A 22,775-nucleotide genomic window follows, 5' to 3' on the forward strand; every position below is an offset into this window, starting at 1 on the left:
ATGCATGATCATGATTATATGATAAGCATTCTAGTAAGGTTATATGAATATAAATGTGATTATATGCTTTAATTGTGAGAACCACATTATTATGTGGGTAAATCTGCAGCGAACGACTTGAGGCGATTCTAGGGAGCTAGTTAGCGGGAAAGTCACGACGGGGCTTAATACTTGACTTTGGGTAAGTCAAGGACTATTTTAAGTATTGGATGGTTATTTAGGTTATCGGATGATGGAAATAAATAATTGGAGATATATTTGAGGTTAGGAAGTCTAGGTGGGAATACTGGGAAATTTTACCATTTTGCCCTTGGGGACATTTCCGGTACCCCGAGCCTCGGGATTAACTTAATTACCTAAGGATAGACTAAATAGAAACTCATAAATCAGTGGAAACCAAGGAACCGACCTTCCCTCTATCTCCCTTTCTCTCTCTAAGAACACTACAAAAAACTTGGGGAAAACTCAGCTGGAACTCAGAGGATTGAGCTGGAGTTTTAGAGGATTAAATTAGTGTTCAGCTTAGGAGTTCAATCAGAGTTAAGGTAAGTTATAAGCTTTGAGCATGGTGATTAATTCTGTGTTTTTTTGGCTGGTTTTTGAGGTGTTTATGGATTTTGATATTGAAGGGTTGGATTGAAGCTGAAACTTGGGAGTTAGCTCATAAACCTTTTAGAAAGCTGGTTCATCAAAGAAGGTAAGCTCAAATTTATGGTTTAATGGCTGAACTTTAGTGTTTCCATGACTGGTTTTGATGTTTTAATCTTTTTAAGTTTCAGAGATTGAAGTGAGATTTTGGAGAGTCTCTAGGTTAAGTTTTTGCTGGGTTGTGTTGCTAGAATTATGTTGGAAGCTTTGTGATAATTGAGTTGTGGAATTGGGATAGTTTTGAATGGGTTTGAGTGAGGTCTGAGAGTAAAAAATGGTGGTTTTTCTGGGTTCGAAGGGGTCGGGCCGCGGCATAGTTCTTGGTGAGCCGAGGTCCTCTGAAGCTGATGGATAGGGGAGATGAAGGGCGGGCCGCGGCATGGTCTAGGTAGGGTCACGGCCCATGTCTAATTCTGAGCCATGATAGGCTCTGTTTGGGGGCTATGCTGCGACATGGGTGGCTTGAGCCGCGGCCCTTAAGGGTTTTTGGGATTTTGAGACTTTAAGCATGGGAATTTTACCTAGGGTGCTCGGGATTGAATCTACTACCGTGTTTGGTGGACCCTTTTTACGATTATTGATGGTATCCCTTAACTTGGTTGTGACTAGGTACTAAGCTAGGGCTCGGGGATTGGATTGTGCTCAAGAGGCATCGCTCGTAGTCAGTACACTTGGGAACTAAAGGTAAGTAAACTGCACCCGATTGTGGATTTATAATGGGACTAAGGGTTCCCTATTTTGTATGCTTTGAAAGGATGGTATTATGCCATGTAAACAGTAAACCAACGGCCTAAGAGTGCCAAAGTTTACACTAGCACACAGGGCGCGACTCGGCCACTAGTAGTTGAGGACAACTTATTATGCACTGAGCTCGGTTTAAGCGGGTCGGAATTAGTGGGGTAAACAGAGGGTGCGACCTAAGGTATCGACCCTGATTATTATGTGATTTGTTTGTTATTATTGTTTGGTGGATTGTTATGCTGTATAGCTGATTGATGATTAGCAAATTCTTTGGTTGAATCTTTATGCTTTGTGATTACTGTGGTATGTTAAGTGTATGAACATGCTTAAAGGGTTATCCAAATGTTATTATTGCTTGTTATATAATATGATATGTTTTCTTGCTGGGCCTTGGCTCACGGGTGCTTCGTGGTGCAAGTAAAGGCAAGGGCAAGTTTGATCAGCCCTAATTCGAAGAACTCTGAGAGCAGAATGTACATGATCAGCTGCTCAGCCGCCACGGTTGAGAGGGAGACAGGAACAGGAGAACCAGAAACGTCTGTTTTGCCTTAGAGTGGCTAAAAGTTGTTTAAACTTTGGAAATTTTGTAAACTGACTTTTGAACGTTTTTCCTTTTTGGGATCCCATGTGTAAAAATGTTTAGTTTTATGAAATGTACTCTTTTGAGACCAAAACCTTTTAACCCTAGTTCATTAGTTGATTTTGTATCACGTTTTTCACTAAATGACTTGATAAGCAAGTCCTGCACCTTTATAAGTACGCAGTGCAGCGGTCTTGGCTATCCAGGGCGTTACATTCTTAGTGCTAATTATTGAATAATAAGTGAACGATAGTACTCGTGGGTTTGACTTGTGCTTGCTATTATACTAATATGATTCGAAGTATTGAAAGAAAAATAATTTATTAAATTTGTTGTGGTATACGACACCCATCATGGAGCCAGAAAAAGTGGCAGTAGGAACTATGGAAGAGGTAATTTTTTGACCAACAACAATAGTAGTCACAAAAATAGAAGTATTTGTAAGAGGCAAAGTTGAGTGGGTTGTGCTGCCATAGTGTAGAGTGGGTATAATTGTAGACAAACTAGGATTATGACCCTCCTTATTATAAGTCTTTGAAAACGATTGTGGAGAAGAATACCAGGGATGGGGTAAGATAGGGCTGATAATGTTTCGGGCTAGGTGAGTAATAAAAGGCCATGGATCATATTTAGAGAAATCATGTCGATATTTATCATAACAAGAGGTAGGTAAAGGCGTGTAACATCCCAAATATGCTAATAAGACTTAGTGTCTTAATTAGCGAGCCGGAAGGGCATAAGTAGATTAATATGTGAATTTAATTGAACATATGTGTGATTATGTGAAATATATGAGTTTTATGATAAAATCAATATTTATGCATGCTTATGCACATTAAATGTGATTGTGGGTCTGTTTTGGTGTAAAAATGCATTTTCGTAATTTTGACCCGTTGATGGTATAATTGTAAATTCTATGTGCTTTATGACTGAGACCACATTATTATGTGGATATTTCTTATATGTGTGGCATGAGACAATCCTAGTGAGCAATTTGGAGGAAAAGTCACATCGGGGATAACTACCCGGCTTAAGGGGAGCCTAGGGGTATTTTAGTAATTTGGTGAGTTACCGAGGATGTTAGAGTATGGGTTAAAGTTGGGGGAAAATACTAGTGTTTGGAAGACTAGCGGAATAAATTAGGGATTTTAAATGGAATTTGAGGTTTAGTGGGAAATGTGGCAAAAAGACTAAATTGCCTTTAAGGGCATTAGAGAGCAAGGAAATAGGTAGGGGCATTTTGGCCTTTTCACTCCAAAGAGTGACTTAGTCACTAAATTGCTTCAGTAGAAGGAAACCCAAAAAAAAAAAAAAAACAACTCACTCAGTCTTCTCTCTCTCTCTCTCTCTCTCTCTCTCTCTCTCTCTCATAGCTTTGGATTGGAACTCTTGAATCTTTGAGTTTTGGGAGCAAGGTTTGTTAGGGATTGAAGCTTAGTGGGAAATTGGAAGCATACAACTTAAAGAGGCAACTAGGAAACAGTTTAATCAGATGTAAATTCAATTTTTAAAGTTCTGAGTTTTAGAGTTTGCTTTGAATATTGAGTTTGGATGATATTGTGTTAGGTTTATAGGCTAGGTTTTGTTGATTATGAGCTGCTGAGACCACTTTTCTGGTCTAATTGTATGAAAATCATGTTTGGGATGATTTTTGGGGAGTTTAGAAATCTGAAAGTGTTGGAAAATCTGGGTTCGCGGGGTTGTGTCGCGGCACTATCCTTGGAGCGCTGTTACCCGCACGAACCCAGAGGCTGGGGCGGTTCTCTGAATTGCCTTGGCGCCATGACGCCTTGTGGGCTGCGCCGCGGTGCGTACTTTTTTGGCAAAGAAAGCTTTCATAAATATTTGCCTGCCTACTGAACTCCCTCTGAGCAACTCTCTCCTCAGAATGCAGCTGAATATTCATAGGATCATTGTGAAGGTTAGCTTGGGCCTGCTGAAATTTAATTTTACTTTCCTCATAGTTCTGAACAACATCTCCCATAGACTTCCAACTAAATTTCTTCAGAACATGCTTAAGTCTAGCAAGTTTCCAAACAATATTGTCCAAGCCCCTGCCCTTTATAGGCCTAGTCCAGCTCTCTAGAATCGTCTCCCGAAAATTAGAATAAGCGTACCACATGTTATAGAAACGGAAAGGTTTCACACCAATCCTTTTCACTTCCACTTGTTTAATAAGAATGAAGCTATGATCTGAAATCACATCCCATTGAGTAAGAGCTTTAGCCAAAGGAAAAGAATCCACCCACTCCTCATTCTTAAAAACCCTATCCAACTTAGAAAAAATACGAGTTCCCCCATCTTGTTTATTAGACCAAGTATAAGTTGGCCCCATAATCTTCATTTCATCAGCCAAGCCTAAAGCTTGCCATTGTCGAACATCCTCCATCTCCATAGTGGAAATAGCCTATCACCGGCATAAAAAACCACATTGAAATCCCCCATAAGGATCCAAGGTTTAACAGGAAATTTCAAATTGGCTAAATCAAGCCATAATGACCTCCTTTCCTCCAAACTATTAGAGTCATACGCAATAGTAAGGCAAAACTCTTGGTTTCTACCAAAAAGTTTAACTCTACAGTGTAAGAATTGATCACTCTCTTGAATAACAATAATTTCCACCAAACTATCTTTCCAAATCAATAAGATGCGACCCTCCAAACACATATTACTATAATATCTCCAACCAGTAAAAATAGAACACATTACATCCTTTATTTTCTCACCCTTGACTTTAGTTTCAAGAAGGGTCCCAATGCCAACTTTATTCAACCTGCAAATATCCAAGACCAATAACTGCTTATTCCTTTTATTCAGCCCCCTAACGTTCCAACTCAGAATGTTGCAGAAGTCCATTATTATCAAAAGGCACTAGGGTTTCGGAAGAGTCATGCTGATGCTCTTGGAGAACACTATAAGCATTCCTAGTCTGCTCTGCTTGATGAGGATTAGCTGATTTCACCACCTCAATTCTTCTCGAAACTGACCATCCCTCATCAATATTTCTCGATTGAGTCACATCCTGATGGTCCTACTGAATCTGATCACTACTCCTCATGATAGCTTTGTCTTTATGCATAAATCAGTGACATTTTTTACCTGCAGATCTTTCTTCCTCCAAGTCACATCAGGAGAATGTTTACAAGTAGTTGCAATGTGCCCAAATTTCTTACAAACCAAACACTTGGTAGGTAACCATTCATATTCAATAATCTGTTCCATAACTTGACCCATTTCGTTAATACAGCTGATATATTTAGGAAGAGAATCAGCTATTTCCATATCCACTAGGACTCTAGCAAATTTAATCATGGACCTATCCTTTATGACCTTATTTACCATAATTGGTTGACCAATTGTACTAACAAGAGCACTTAAACATTTTATTCCCCAATATTGCAGACCAAGATCTGGGAATCTAATCCACATTGGAACAGATTTGACTGACCTCAAGGAATCAACATCAGTCATCCATGGACGAAGGATGACATGCTTCTTGTCAAAGTGAACCACCCCTAATTCTAACACCATATCTCTTGTAGCTTCATCTCTGAACTTCACCATTGTGAACCCAGCATTCATAAATGCCACTCTTTCAATTCCTAGCTTGCCCCAAATTCTCTTGATGAATCCTTCAAAAACAGCTAAGGGAGGGTTCGCACCTATCACCACACAAATCAGAGCAGAATTCCAGTAGGATGCCTCCACTTCAATCTCATCAACATCCAATTTCGCAATTAATTTACCTTCTCTCTAGATTGGTGTCGTGTATTGTAACTGAGCACAGCCAAAGGATGGTAGGGATTCTTTGAATCGTGCCCAAGTTTCCTTGGCCAATTCTTGGAATGATTTTGCTTCAACCTCTGCATCCCACAAGAGCGAATTAAGACGAACATCAGCTTCGTCAACCACCTCCATAGTCGACCCAAAAACCCCAGATTCTGGCAAAATATCCTTAGAAACATCAACATCTTCCTCAGCAGTCAAAAGAACGACAATATCTCGATCTATGGATGAAGGGGGCTCCGGTACTACAACTTGATTGACCAGCTTCTACACAGGTTTACGTCTCCTCGCCATGGATAGAGAGAAACCCTTGACCCATGCTTCCCAATCTCGATATTAGTTACTATCCTATTCTTGTGAGCATTGAGATTGTCTCGCAAGTCAGGTTGCACTTGCCGATGGAAACCTTCCTTAGGAAATCATACTTTTGTTTCCCTGCTAAACTCGATGTAGTCATTATTCACTGAGATGTTGAGTTGGCGTCCTTGGTTCATTAAGACCTCTCTTCTATTGGCTTCCAACCCTGGGTTTCCCAGAGGCTGCTAGAGCATGAAAGGTTATCTCTTTCGTAGCCTAACCCGGTCTGCTCCGGTGCGCCTGGGTGGAATGCTTTAGGCTCCGTGGACAAAGAAGGGCTCTGAAGACTATGTCTGGATCGTGCACTCTCCCCAGGGGGATGTCAAGAGCCTCAGAGGCTTGGTGAGCTCTCTTTTATTTATGGGGGACTTTGACTCTTTCTTCCCTTCTGCGAGTTGGGTGCATCGGTGACACTTCCGCTTGTTGAACAGGTGGCACGCCAGTTGGCTCTACAAGTGGCATTTCTCCCTAGGTGTCCACCTACAGTCCCAGGTCTGCCAACATGGCCCTCATTGCATTAACCACCTCTTGCTGGGCGGCGATGTTACTTTTCTGTGCCTCCATGTCTCTTTGTTAGGAGGCAATTTGGCTTCTGAGAACCACCACTTTCGATGGTCGCTTGGGCTGAGTTGAACATGAAGACTCGTTGTCTCCACCATCTCTGTCTTACCCATCGTTGTCCGCCACTTTCGGAATGCCCACTGGAGGTGGACGACTTTGTTATCCTCCCACTGTGATGGGGAGATATTCATTCACGACTGATGAGTTTCGCATGTTAACCAATGTTGGAACTCTTGCTTTCTTCAAGCTCTCAAAGAAATCACAAAAATGTTGACTGACTTTTTCATCAACTACCAAATTGAAAAGAAAATATTAATGGAGAAAAATAAGAACAATGAATTTACGTGGTTCAAGTTATTAATCAACCCTAGTCCACAAGTCACTTGTATTTAGTAAGAAGAACTTGCATAGCTCAAGTTCTCTTGGTATTTAGGCAGCGCATATGCTTACTATGAATATTTGAATTCGATCATTTTACAAGTTGTGCCCTAGCCCTATTTATAGTAGGCTAGGAACATTAAGCTCATTAGTTGGAATTGATTACAATTATTCCTTTCTCAATTAGGTTTTTTATACATAAATGACTATATTTTGTAATTAATAAGCTGGTGGGCCCCATCGTATCTCTGCAGACTTAATACAAGGAAGTTGAACTCTTTTCTTTGTTGGGGAAAACTCTCCTGACAGTGTCAGTGGGGTAGCTCCATGTTTTCCCATGTCAAGTGGTGTCGTTAGACATCCTTTTTTCCATTTGTACGAGATCGACAACACAATCTCTACAACAGTTGGGTGTCAGATGGTTGTCTGTGGTCTAGAGCACCTCTCTGTTTGACACACGACAGCTATTCTTCTATTCCTAATGAGGGTTCTCGTACACTTGGAGGAGTTGATCACAACATGAAGAAATTTTGGAGATATGTCCCAACTAGGTTCTCGAGAGGTGATATTGTTAGAGGATACACTCTTCGTGCGGTGGTACTGATATTGGTGATGTCAAATGTTTACCTCAAAAATTACATAATGGAAATAGTTTAAAGAAAAACACAAATAAAAGTAAAGCTTATGTAATTAATTGAAAATTTAAAATTATTTTCAAAATAAATACTTAACATACAAACACAAAAACATCGAATCATCATGTGACTATTTAGACAAGCTTATGCAAACAAAAATAAATTAAATCTCAGAAGATAATCAAGCAAATTCTAGGATTTTTCAATTTTTTTTTAGAGGTTTAAAGAATTTAATGTTTAAATAAACTATATCCAAATATCAAAAATTCGAATAAAATAGAAATGTGACATATTATGAAAAATATATTTTAAACAAAACTAACTTTAAAAATTAAAAGTAAAGCTTAATAATTATTTATATTTTTCTAATAACTAAGAACAATTTCAATCAAAATTTATTATCATTAGAAAATGAAAATCACCAATATTTTTTTTCAAACAAAACAAGGAAAAAAAATATATATATATATAACAAATGAAAATCACATAAAAACAAAAAGAAAAACAAATAAAGAACATAATTTTTTTTTTTAATTTTACAACAAATGAAAAACATGCATAAACACACAGAAAAACACATAAACACAAAGAAAAATACACACACACACACACTACCCCCAAACTTAAATGAAACATTGTCCTATGGAAAAAATTAAGAACTACTCCCTTTGATGAATGCTTCCTTGATTTGGCTCTTTTGTTTTCTTCTCTTCTTTTCTTTTTGGGCAAGAAGTTTCCTTCAAGCTTTTTTGGAATTTGAAAAACATGAAAGTATGGGTTGCCTCCCACAAAGGGCTTTAGTTTATAGTCTTTAGCTCGACTATAAATTTTTTTCTTTCAACCTACACATAATCGATGGTATAAAATTTCATTTGTAGGGTGAGTTATGACTTTGATGCAAATGCCATAAATAATAATTGATAATATCACACCTGCAAGAAAATTAGAAATATGCAATTTTAATGGAATATCAATAAAATAAGAAAATTTCATATCTACATTAGACTCCTTTTCATTTTGAGTAAATATACAAATTTGTTCAATTATGGGCTCTTGAGATATAATTACGTCTTTTTCATTTTCTTCATGAGCCTCAAGAATTATTTCATCCAACTCTTTTGTCTCATTAGGGGGTTGGATGCATATTACAAGTTCTTCAATAACTTCATTCTCATTTTCATTTTCAATATGACTATTTGGATTGGGAATGGGTTGGTTGGGGTAAACTTGTTTTTCCGACTCTATAACAGTTGCAAGTTGCTCTACTATTGTCTCAATTTTTGAGATTGACTGAGACTGGGCTAGTAAGATTTGGTAGGTTGATTGCATGAACTGTTGTAGGGTATCCTCTAAAGATGGGCTCGTTTCTTGTTGAATGGGATATGATAGGTCGGATCGGGCATGACTTTGATTATGCATGTTGAATTCATGCCCTATTGGAGACTGGGTATGGCTCCATGAAAAATTTGGATTATAGGTGGGGGCGAATGGGATATCAAAGGATTCACCATAATCATGCATATCATTAGTTTCTCCATAATATAAATTTGATTGCACATAATAGTTGTACTCAGAATTCCTACTATAATTAAAATGATTCATATAGTAAAAACTAAATGACAAACAAATATTTTTTTTAATGACAATTAAGGTAAAAAGAACAAGAAAATAAAATTAAGAGAACAAAAACAAAGTTAAGATATTAAACAAATTTTGGAGGCACAAGTGCCATCAACTAATAACAATATAAAAAATAAAAAGTTAGGAGGCACAAATGCCGTCAATTAATAAAGTTATAAACGAAATAAAATTACAACAAAATTAGGAGGCACAAGTGCCATCAACTATAAAAAATAAAAGGATAGATAGGAGGCACAAGTGTCGTCAACTATAAAAATTAAAAAGATAGATTGGAGGCACAAGTGTCGTCAACTATAAAAATTAAAAAGATAGATAGGAGGCACAAGTGTCGTCAACTATAAAAATTATAAAGATAGATAGGAGGCACAAGTGCCGTCAACTATAAAAATTAAAAAGAAAGATATAGGAGGCACAAGTGTCGTCAACTAAAAAAACAATGAATATAACTAAATAAGTAAATTGTTTATGGTGGTAGAACCGTCCTAAATTTCTCTTTTTATCTTTTTTTATTGTTTATATATAAATATAAATATATATTATTTTTTTATAGTTTTTTTTAAGTGCAAAAATTAAAATAACTAGTAGAAGAATTCCCTAACCTTGAGATAAATTTTGTTTCTTTTCTCTTGCAACTCCCCGGCAACAGCGCCAAAAACTTGATGGACCCAAAATGGGTATGCTTTAAATATTTATAAATCGCAAGCGCACGAATCGTTCATATAGAATAGTGATCGTGTAAGCAAGGATGTCGAACCCAAATGAGTTTTCTAAAATCGAAAAGAAAACTATTTTAAACCAAAATTAATAAATTCTAACCTAGCCCCAAAGATTGATGAGAATTTGTGACACTAAAATTAAATAAAAGATAATAATAAAGATATTAATGACAATATATATAACTAAATTAAAAGTAGAAATCTAGATAGTAAAAGAAAGATTATTAAGGTATTAGAATCCACAAAATATAAGTTCAATAATATTTATAAGTACATTGATTCCCAAGTTTTAGTGATAGTTAAAATAAATCATACTATCATTTTCCAAATAGATTTATAATTTTAAGCACAAATTACTTCTAAAAAGATAGGATTTTTCTTCATTGTTCAAAAAATATAAATTAAAAGTATTTAATGTGAATCAACCTAATGAAACAACAAAAAATCAAATAACATTATTTATAAGGCAAAACATAATATTTTTGTTCTAAGCATTGGATGTGTACAATTTAATGACACATCTTGCACAAAGAATATTATGTTTTTGCACTAATGAAGAAGAAAGTGTAAATATGTTCTAACAATCTAAAATACAAGATATTTAAGATGAAAGAAAATATTTGAAGAAGAAAATCCATAAACTTTATTGCACAAAATGGGAAATCAACACACAACATAAATACTATCTAGTTACATATTGTTTCATCATCACCTTAATAATCTTAAAAATGTTAGAAACTCATAACTAGAATAGAAATTACAAACAAAAAAATTACAAACATAAATAGGAAAATTTGGAGGAGAAACCCCCAAATTTTTCTTCTAAAAATACATAAAAAAAATAACCAAAAAGAAGAAGAAGATGAAGAGAATAGAGAGGATTTGAAATGTGGTAAGTGTGTAGTGTAACCTCCCTCAAAATTAAGCACACCTAAATCCCTTATTTATAGCCCAAAAAAGGTATTAACATAATCAATTTAAATTAATTAAATTAATAATAATATGACAAATATGGGTAAATTATAAGGTGTAATAATGATATTTTGGGGTAAAATGTGTAGAAAAGTTTGGGTAAAAAATTTGCATTTTTGGCAAAGGGGACAAAGGGTACAAAAGAGCTTTTGTTGGGCTAAAGGGGAAATGGCAGCTGGCTTTGGTGGTTGGGTTTGCTGAAGGGAGAAGTGAGGCAAACAGGCCAGGGCGATGCTGGAGTGGGCTGGACGGTTGGGCTTCGTTGCTGGCAGGTGGTGCGGATTGGTGGAATGATTGGGCCGAAGCTGGAGAAGCTGTTGGGCGGATGACTGTGGGGTGCTTGCTGCTGGGGCTTCGTTGGCACGTGGAGCTGCTGGGTGGCATCTGACTAGGGTCTTTGGCTGGGCAGTTGGAGAAACTGTGGGCTTCAGCTGGATGAGGAGGCATCTGGGGTTGGGCCTCGGCTGGCATGGGATGGGAGCATCAGGTGCTTCGAATGGGGGCAGAGGCTGGGCTGGCTGGGTGGGCTTGGAGAGGCAGGCGGGCCCAAGGGCTGGTGAGCCTTTTTTGCTATTTTCTTTCAAATTTGCCATTTTTTTCTTTCTTTTCCTTACTTTTCAAAGCCCAACCAATACAATAAATTCCCTACAAAATAAATATAAAAAAATCATAATAAAATATTTTCAACTATAAAATAAATCAATTTAACTCTTTGAAAATATTAATTATAACTTAATTTATATTTAACATTTAAGTTCAATAATACAACATTTTTTTTACCTCAAACTAAACAACAATAATTCAAATAATTAACTACAACATTTTACAATAAAATAACTATAAAAACACACAAAAATAAATAAAATCAAAATAAACCTAATAAATTCAAAATTACTTAAAAACTTAATAAATTACTTAAAAGCTCAAGAACTAAGCAACAATTAGCACATAAAAAGTGGTAAAATAACTCTATTTTGTAGAGTTATCCCCAACTCATGGTTGAACCATCTTACCATTGCCCTTACCTGCACCACGTAGCACCCGTGATTCAAGGCCCACCAAGAAAACCATATAGCATAGCATAAACAATTCAGACAATCAAATGATTCATAAGATATTAACCAGATATTTAGCAGGCCATAACATGCACAAAATCAGTGACGACAAACAAAGAATCATCAGTCTATCATCCAGGTATTCAACAAGCCATCAACATCAGATTAATAACAGTAAACACATTCATAATCAACAATTTAACATAGTCATCATACAATACTCAGGGTCGACGCCCTAAGGCCGCACCCTCTATTTAACCCACTGTCTCCGGCTCACTTAGGTTGAACCCAGTGTTTAACCCACTGACTCCAGCCCGCTTAAGCTGAGCTCAGTGATTATTAAGCTATCCTCAACTACCAATGGCCGAGCCGCATTCTGTGTGCAAATATCAGTTCAAGCACTCTTAGGTCTTTTATTTCATGCTCACATGGCATATCATAATCATACAATATCTGTATTTAAACATAGGGAACCCTTAGTCCCATCACAACCACACAAAAGGGTGCAGTTTTCTTACCTTTAATTACCGAACGGAGAAGGTGAAATGGTTCCAAGCAAGATCCTTAGCTCCGAGCCTTGGCGATAAACCTAGTCACAATCCATAAATGGTACTTCGATGAGTTTAGATTCCAAAGAACAATCCCGGGAGCAAACTCGCGCTCTTGGGACCTCTAATTCCACAGAACGAAGTGGTGAAACCATCCCCCGAACCCCCGAGAAAAATCCTTAAAAAGTACCCCCAAAACAAAGTTTTGGAAGCTGAATAGGGCTATAGCGCTAGAGTCAGAGACTCTAGCCCCCCAAACTCGCAGCCTAGCGCTGTAGCACTCCCAACCTAGCGCTAGTACCAGAAATACAAATTTCTGGGTTTCCCTCTTCAAATCTCCCCAAGCCAAAGCTCCAAAAATCCTCCCTAATCATCATCCAAACTCAAAATTGAGTCCATGGACTACTATAGCTCACCCAAATCAACATAGAAACATCAAATCTTAGCAAACAACCTCACCAAACACAGAAATCAAAACTAAGCTTTGAAGCTCAAGTACCCTAACTAAAAACCAGAAAACTTCTCAGAATATTAAAGAAATCCTTACCTTAGAGAGGAATTCGACCCTAGGTTGCTTCCAATGCTATTCTAAGCTTTCATTCCTTAGATTCCCAAGCTTAAGTCCTTAAAACTCCATCCCAAAACCCAAATTCAGAAATCAAACTCAACTAAAACTCAGCAAACTCAAAGGCCTGAAACCTTACCTCCATGGCAGCTAACCCTCAGCTTCAATCCTCCAATTCTTGAGTTTAGACTCCCAGACTTTCCAGCTGATTCTTGCCAACTTCTAGCCTCAATCTAAGCTTAGTTTCCTTCAGCAAAACCAAAGTCCCAACACAAGAGGGAGTGAGAGAGAAAACATGAGTGATGAGAGAGAGAGAGAGTTGAGAGACTTTTCTTTCTTTCTTTTCTTTCCTTAGATTATTCTATAACTTTCTATATTGTTCTAACAATCCAGAGTATATCCTCCACAGTCAAATGACACACTTGCCCCTCTAACCATTTAAATCTCTCAAGGGTGCCCAAAGGGTAATTTGGTCATTTTGCTCCCAGTTCCCGCTAATTCCTCAATTGCCCCTAATATCTATCACTTAAATCCCGTCATCCAATTAATCACCGGTTACTTTCCCAATGTCTAATAATCCCCAATATATATTATAAATTCCCAAAAATACTCCCAGGCTCCCCCGAGCCGGGTATTAATCCCCACGGAGACTATTTCGCCAATCAGCTCACTAGGACCGTCTCGAGCCACATACTGCGAATATATCCACATAATAATATGGTCTCAACAATTAATCACATATAACTACATTTATGCCCTCAACAACCAAAATTACAAATATGCCCTTACAAGCTAAACATGGCCCACATGCATATTTAATACTCAAAAACATGCATTTAATCATATCCATATAATCATATATTCATGCATGCCACAAAATCGTGCATTTAATCATTTATTCACATAAATATCAATCATGCCCTCCCGGCACACTAATCAAGGCCCTTAAGCCTTATTAGCAATTTTGGGTCGTTACAACCATCCCCTCCTTATAACAATTTCGTCATCGATCAGTAATATGCTGACCTATCACATCCAACTGTTTTCTAGGCCCGATTTGACGATTATTGCAGTTTCCCATACCTCAAAACTCTACTTTCATCATTACTCATAAGTAATACCCCAATCAGTATAAATACAAATCCCTTCACTCCTTTTAATTTTTACCAAAAATTGCTCTCTCGTCAAGAACTCTAAACAATCCACCAAAAACCCTCAAGCATTTCTCTGTGACCCGAAGCTTTATGAGCAACTTCAAGAAATCCTCTTGCCATTTCTTCAACAACCTTTCTTCAAGTAAGTTTTCGAACACATTCTTTGGATTTTGTAGCAATTTCATTGTATTTTTGGTTGTGATTCTACTGTTTTTTCTCCTACTTTTTTATGTTCTTGGTGAGTTCCTAAATACGATCGGGTTTGGGAAAAATACATAGGAATTTTAGGATGAAATAGGCATTTTAGGTAGTTTTATTGCATATATCAATTTTTAGGAGAGGTATTTGGGTTTATTAGCATTGATTTTGGGTCCAAAATTGAAGTGAAATTTTGATTTTGGTATTTTAGAAAAACTGAATTTTTCCTGCCTATTTTTGAAGTTGAAAAGTTTTTTTGAAAAAAAATTTTTGTTTCACTTTTTGATCTTTTTTTTCCAACTTGCTCGCAGTATTTTCGTGTTTGTACTCAGATGCTACTAGTCGGATAAAAGCATAACTTTTATCCACGAGCAACGTTATCCTTTCCTTTTTGTCTTTCTTTCTTTATTGGTTGTAGATTCTAACTTCCCCTTGTTCTTCTTAGATATTCATGCACGATCCCTGAGGATATGAGAGGCCAATAGACGAAGAGCATCTAAACCTGCTATCTGAAGACTCTAAACCGCCTACTTTACCTGTTCCACCAAATACAACACAATAACCACCATCGAACAACCATCCCATCTCATAACCCTCCGACCTGCAGAAACCGAGCAGCCTCCGGAGATCCTTCTTTTCCGAGCCCTGGCAAAAGAGGTTGCGAAAAATGACATTCACTGGTACATCGCCCCTCCCAGCGTTATATCGAGCAGGATGGTCGTCAAGTATTCGAAGTAATATGACCTCCCTGGGATTACACTATTCACGCCAACCTCTCAGCAAAGGTCAAACATGCCCGGAGGCGCTTATAGTGCCTGGTCGAGGTATCGCATCAAGGCGGGGGGAACTCTCCCTTTGCACGATTATTTCGAGGAATGGCAAACTATTTTGACATTTGTCCATTCCAAATTTTTCCAAACGGGTATAGAGTGTTATCAGCACTCTATATTATTTACCACAACAAAAAATGACTCGTACTCACTCCCCACGAAATCAATTAATTGTTCCATTTAAAGTTCAACCCCAACAAAAATAACATTGGGTTCTTCCACTTCTGCCATCAGAAGTCTTCTCGCACCTTCCTGACCGACACAACCTACAAATCCAATGTGGGCAAATACTTCCAGGAGTATTTCCTCACAGCCGATCTTGTAGCAGACAACCTATCCTTTACTTGGGGAGGTATTTTTTCTTCTTGAATTTGTTTATTTTTCTAGTCGTTTAGTTTCTTTCTATTCTTAGTCTATTCTGTTGAATATAGGGCCATGGTTTCGACCAGAGCCTACCCAAAGTATGGTAGAGAGGGTCGTTGCCCTATCCAGCATGACCTCTATAGAAAATAGCGTCAAGGAGCTGGTCACCGAGAACAACTTGAGGTTGGCCAGCCTTTTGGAGCCCCACCAAGAGGTGAAGGAAACAACTGCTGGGAGCGCCACATGAGAAGGTGCTAACAAAGCCTCCCAACCACAAGACGTTTCACAACATCCCACGCGCTGACCGACGACACGGGTTACCATAAGAGAACCAATCTCCACCCCTCGACCAGAATCCATCCCTCTTTGCCATGGGAAGGGAAAACAAAAACTACCCACCCACCTTGGTTGAGTACACGACTCGTCCGAGGATGAAAATGGTATGAATTTTTCAACTCTTTTAAATATGTTGCCAATTCCTATTAGCATGTTCGACAGGAATGACACCTTTATTTTTCCAAAAAGTATCTTTAACCCAGATTTCTTCAAGGAGAATAATTTTTGTAGCAATAATAACTTAGATAAAGTAGCGAAGAATGTCTTTAGTTCGGGTATAATACTTAGAATTTTCTCTTATCGATCTTTATAAACTCTTGTGGACACTTTACCTAATTGTGTTCGTCTCTTTCTCAGTCATGAAGGCGAACAATGCTTTCGACATCCACGCCTTGAAAGGCAAGACCACTAGTTCGAAGAGGTTGAGCAAGAGAGAAGTCGAAGGTACAAGCGAGGCACCTCCGAGCAAGAAGCCTCGATCGATGGAGACTCATCTTCCCACCTGGTTAACTACTCCTCCTCCATCCTCTCAACCCTGAAACTTCCACCGACTAGGTGAGAGACCTTGTGGTGAACGAGATGTTAGCCAACGTTTCCTGCTCCACCATAGACAAGCTGCAAAAGGTGGCCAAGCATTGACTCGGCAAAAAGGCCTTTGCCTCTCTTCCTTCGCTGAAAATCGACCAGCTCATTGGTCGTAGTTTTATTGAACTGCTCACCGTAAGTCTCTTCTATCTTGCATTTCAGATTAGTACTTTTTTCTTTAACTAGCATCACTTTTTGTTGTTCGCAGGCTCTTCTGACCCTAAACAATGGGTGGTGTCGTGCTGAAAAGGACGGCTCCAAATTCTCTCAGAAGCTTAAAGTGGCAGAGGATTTGATCTAAGCCTACGACGAGGAGCTAAAAAGACCAAAGATGACTTGGACAAGACCGTAACTTTAAAAGAGAAATATAAGGTTGTTTCCAAGGCCATCCATGATGAGGCGATCAAGCTCCAAGATGAGCTGGTCGCTAGTCAAAAAGAGGCTAACGAGCTGTAGGAGACGGTGAAATAGCTCAAGGAGGTTAATGTGAGAAACTTGGAGAGGTTCTAAGGTGCAACCTTCACCTACTTCTACATGTTCTAGAAGAACAATCAAAGTGCAAACTTTGATTATCTTCCTGAACAGATAAGGGAGTCTGAGCTTGCTCGTTGTGTTGCTCAACTAGAGGAGGAAAGAAATGCCTTTGCATCTCCTGAGATTTCCTTGGCTATAGGGATCAATGGCGAATAGAAGGCTGGATCGACTGTTGATCAGCAACCCCAGCAGGACCCCCCCTGCCCCCCAGCAGCTGCTCAGTAAATATTTTTTTTTCTTTTGTAACTAGAACACCCGAACAGACTGTTCACGTTTTGAAGACAATTTGCTGCCTAAGGTAGTTTTATTTACTATTGACGATAGTTTTAATTACATCTGAGAAGAAATTGCTCGCGGTGTAAAGATATTTCATTTTGATATTACAATTGTTATTATAACATATGCTCATATGACCGAACCTAGCATAACACTTTATCATTTCACAAAATTTCGTAAACAATTTTGAAAAATACTCTAAGTGTTGTAGTATGCTTTCCCTTATTTTGCTCGTGTGTCTACATATGTTTATAATATGCTATGCTCGTTTAGTATCTTATATGCCCCTCACGTGATCGAGGATTTGAAGGTTCTCGGTCACTTTCCATTGACCAATACATGTTCGAACATGACTGCTCACATACTTGTAATAAATAACAATGAGAAATAGCAAAACAACACACATAATGAGCAAATACTTGTAATAAATACAATAATTGGCAAGAATAACTGGCTGTGCATAGTTCCTTTTATTTCTCGTAAAAAATGGACAAAATTTGTGTCTGTACGAGTGATCAAAAATTGATCTTGTACTTATAAGAGACCAGCCATTTAACTGGCCAACCCTTGTTCAAAAACTTGTAAAAAGTAAAACTAAATACAAGCTAAATCTTTAAAAAGAAATGTTCATTGATAATACTTGCACAGGTGTTCTTCATTCCAATAGCGAGGAACGAGGTCTCCATTTAAGCGAGCAAGTTTATATGTGTCAGGTTGAAGAATTTCTTCAATTTGATATGGACCTTCCCAGTTTGGTCAGGGTAGTCCTGCAGCCTAATCGCGAGTATTTAGAAAAACTCTTCGAAGTACCGAATCTCCTACGTCAAACTTTCTTTCGCGTACTTTAGAGTTAAAATATCGAGCGACCTTTTGCTGGTACGCTGCAACTCATAATTGAGCATGCTCGCACCTTTCGCCTATTAAGTCCAAAGACTCCATCATTAATTGGTTGTTTGTACACGAGTCGTAAGTTATCCTTCTATGAGAGGGTGTATCTAACTCGATTGGTAACTGGCTTCAGACCCATATGCCAAAGAAAATGGTATATGGCATGTTGTTGTTCGATGTGTTGTTCTATACGACCAGAGTACCTCGGGTAGTTCTTATGGCCATGCTCCTTTTGCCTCTTCGAGTCTTTTCTTCATTGTATCTTGTAGCGTTTTGTTTACAACTTCAACTTGTCCGTTCGCATGTGGATGGGATACTGATGAAAAGCTTTTTGTTATGCCATGTCGTTTGCAAAAATTAGTTAATAGATTGTTGTCAAATTATGTGCCATTATCTGATATGATCTTTTTCGGCAATTCATATCGACATACAATGTTTTGGACAACAAAATCCAGCACTTTCTTGGTTGTGATTGTTGCAAGCGGCTCAGCTTCTGCCCACTTAGTAAAGTAGTCAACATCAACTACTGCGTATTTGACATTTCCTTTTCCTGTTGGCAAAGATTCGATTAGGTCTATTCCCCACACTGCAAAAGACCACGGGCTTTGCATTTGTTTAAGCTCATTTGGGGCTGCTCGAGATATTTTGGAGAATCTTTTACATTTATCACATTTTTTAATAAACTCCATGGAATCTTCCATCATAGTAGGCCAAAAATACCCTTGTCGTAGAATCTTCTTTGCTAAGTTTTTCCTCTAGCATGATCTCCACAGAACCCTTCATGTACTTCTCGCATCATTTCCTAACCTTTTCCTCTAGAATACATCTCAACAAGGGCATAGAGTACCCTCATCGATACATAATTTCATCAACCAAGATAAATTGAGTCGATTTCCTTTGTAGTGTTCTCGACTTATTTTTGTCTGCTGGTAACAATCCTTCTTCGAGATATTGAATGATGGGAGCAATCCAAGTGTCAGATACTTGTATTACTAGGGAGGATTCTTTTACTTGAATGTTGGGAGCTGATAAGCGTTCAACTGGCACTATACTCAACATGTCGACGTCTTTGGCCCTTCCTAATTTGGCTAAGCCATCGACATTGGAGTTATGGTTGCAAGGAACTTGCTGTAAAGTATACTTTTCAAACTACGCTAGCAAGTCTTTTGCCTTGTTTAGATATGCGAATATTTTAAGATCCCTGGCCTGATATTCTCCGATGATTTGATTAACAACTAGTTGAGAGTCGTTGTATATCTCTAGTGACTTCACATTCACATCTTTTTCTAGTCTCAAACCTGCAAGCAATGTTTCGTATTCGACTTCATTATTGGAGGCACTAAAATTAAATCTTATTGTGCAGTGAAACCGATGTCCCTCAGGAGTTATAAGAATTAATCCTGCCCTGGAGTTATGCTCATTTAAGGACCCGTCCATGAACAGTTTCCAAGTCAGAGTTTTATCCTAGGCGTCAGGCTCTACAATCGGTTCGACGGTTGGGAGTCTAGTGAATTCGGCTACAAAATCTTATAGGGCTTGTCCCTTTATTGTTACTTGTGGTGAATAAGAAATTTTGAACTACCCTAGCTCAACTGCCCATTTTAATAGTCGACCAGCAGCTTCTAGTTTTTGTAACACTTGCCGTAGTGGTTGGTTGGTATAAACTATTATGGGGTGAGCCTGGAAGTAGGGTCGCAGCTTTCTTGATGCCAGTATCAAGCAATAAGCCAATTTTTCTATAGCTGGATAACGTAATGCCGCTCCCACTAGCCTCTTACTTATATAGTATACTGCCTTTTGGACGTTGTTTCCTTCCTTGGCTAAAACAGCGCTGGCAACATACTCTGTTATTGCTAGGTAGATGTACAAAGTTTCCCCTTCGATCGGATTGGACAGAATTGGTGGTCGCGACATGTGGTCTTTAAGTGCTTGAAAAGCCTGTTCACATTCTTCTTTCCATTCGAATTTTTTGTTTCCTCTGAGTAGATTAAAAAATGGGACGCACTTGTCCATGGATTTGGATATAAATCTGCTCAGAGCAGCAATTCTTCCTGTTAGGCTTTGTACTTCTTTAATTTTAGTTGGTGATTGCATTTTGATCAGTGCTCTGATTTTTTCGGGATTGGCTTCAATTCCTCGCGAGTTTACTATGAATCCCAAAAAATTTCCTAATCCGACTCCTAAGGAGCACTTAAGAGGATTAAGCTTCATCTAATATTTTTTCAAGATGTTGAAGCATCCCTGAAGGTCCTTGATGTGCTCACCAGCTTTTTTGACTTGACCAACATGTCATCAACATAAACCTCCATGTTATTACTGATCTGGTCTTTGAACATGTGATTTACTGGTTGTTGGTAAGTCGCACCAGTGTTTTTCAAATGGAAAGGCATTTCCTTGTAATAATAAAGCCTCGTATCTGTTCAAAAGCTGGTATGTTCTTCATCATGCGGATGGATACTAATTTGATTATTGTCGGAGTAAGCATCCATGAATGATAGAATTTCATGCCTTAATGTAGCATCGACACACTGGTCGATCCTCAGAAGTTGGAAACAATCTTTCGGTCAGTCTTTATTAAGGCCTGTGAAATCCACGCAAGTCCTCCACTTACCATTTGGTTTAGGGACAAGTATGGGACTAGAGACCCATGATGGATAAAATGCTACCCTAATGAATCCATTCTCCTTTAGCTTCTCGACTTCTTCTTTTAAGGCTTTAGATAAGTCTTTGTCAAGCAGTCTTCTTCTTTGTTGAATCGGTGGGTGATTTTTGTCTATGTTAAGAACATGGCTGATAACTATCAGGCCAATCTCTACCATGTCTTTATGCAACCAAGCAAAAAGTTCCTGGTTTTTCTTCAAAAACTCCACCAACTTTTCTTTAATTGTTGTTTCTAAGTTTTTACCTACTTTCACAACTATGGTCATTTCTTTGTCTTCTAACTAGATCTCCTCGAGATCTTCCAAGGGTCCTACATCTTCTTCAAAATCATCAAAGCGAGGATGTAACGCCCTGGATAGCCAAGACCGCTACACTGTGTATTTATAAAGGTGCAGGACTTGCTAATCAAGTCATTTAGTTAAAATGTGTCTATAAAACCATTAATGAACTAGGGTTAAAAGGTTTTGGTCACAAAAGATATATTTCGTATAATTAAACATTTTGAACAAGGGATCCCAAAAGAAACAGTGTTTGAAAGTCAGTTTACAAAATTTCTAGAGTACAAACAACCACTAGCCACTCTAAGGGCAAAACAAACATTTATGATCCTCTTGTTCCTGTCTCCTCCTCAACCGTGGCGACCGAGCAGCTGATCATGTACATTCTACCTTTAGAGCTCTCCGATTCAGAGCTAATCAAGCTTTCCCTTGCCTTTACCTGCACCACATAGCACCCGTGAGCCAAGGCCCAACAAGAAAATATAATGTTATAGTACAAACAATGATAACAGTTGAACAATCCTTAAAGCATGTTCATACACTTAGCATACCACATTAATCACATAGTCCATAGACATAACCAGAGAACCAACAAACCAACACTCAGCTATTCAGCATGAAAAATCCATCAATCAATAATAATAATAATCAAATCACATGATAATCAGGGTCGACACCCTTAGGTCGCACCCTCTGTTTATCCCCACTGACTTTGGTCCGCTTAAACCGAGCTCAATGCATAATAAGTTGTCCTCAGCTACCAGTGGCTGAGCCACGCCCTATGCACCAATGTAAACTCTGGCACTCTTAGGTCGCTTGCTTATTATTCACATGGCATAATACCATCCTTTATAAAGCATACAAAGTAGGGAACCCTTAATATACTCCAATTATCACAAACATTCTTGCATGATTTCAGAAGCGTAAGCCAGCAGAAACCTAATCTAAAATTCATCAAAACACCATTTTAATTTCTGAAACCCATACACTCAAGAACACCAAAACCAGTCAGAAAAAACCCAGAATTCAAACACTATATCATAAATTGGAGCTTACCTTCACTAAAGAATCAATCCTCCAAACACTCACTGAGCTAACTCCCAAGCTTTCTGCCTAAATTCAACCTTTAATGCCAAAACCCATAAACACTTTAAAACTCAGCCATAATCACATAATTTAACCTCCATGCATAAAAATTATGGCTTACCTTAACTCTTGATTGAATCCTTATCTAATCCTTGAGCTAATCTCCTAAATCACAACTCTAATTCTCTGAGTTCCAGCTAAGTTCCCTTAATTTTCTGTAGTTTTCCTTGAGAGAGAAAGAGAGAGAGAGAGAGAGAGGGAAGGGTCGGTTTGGCTTTTGTTCTACCATTTTCTAAATTTTACTTAGTCTATCCTTAAGCAATTAAGTCAATCCCGAGGCTCGAGGTACCGGAAACGTCCCCGAGGGCAAAATGGTAAAATTCCCCAGTATTCCCACCTATGC

This window comes from Humulus lupulus, chromosome 2 (genome assembly GCF_963169125.1).
Source record: "Humulus lupulus chromosome 2, drHumLupu1.1, whole genome shotgun sequence".
NCBI classification, from domain to species: Eukaryota; Viridiplantae; Streptophyta; class Magnoliopsida; order Rosales; family Cannabaceae; genus Humulus; species Humulus lupulus.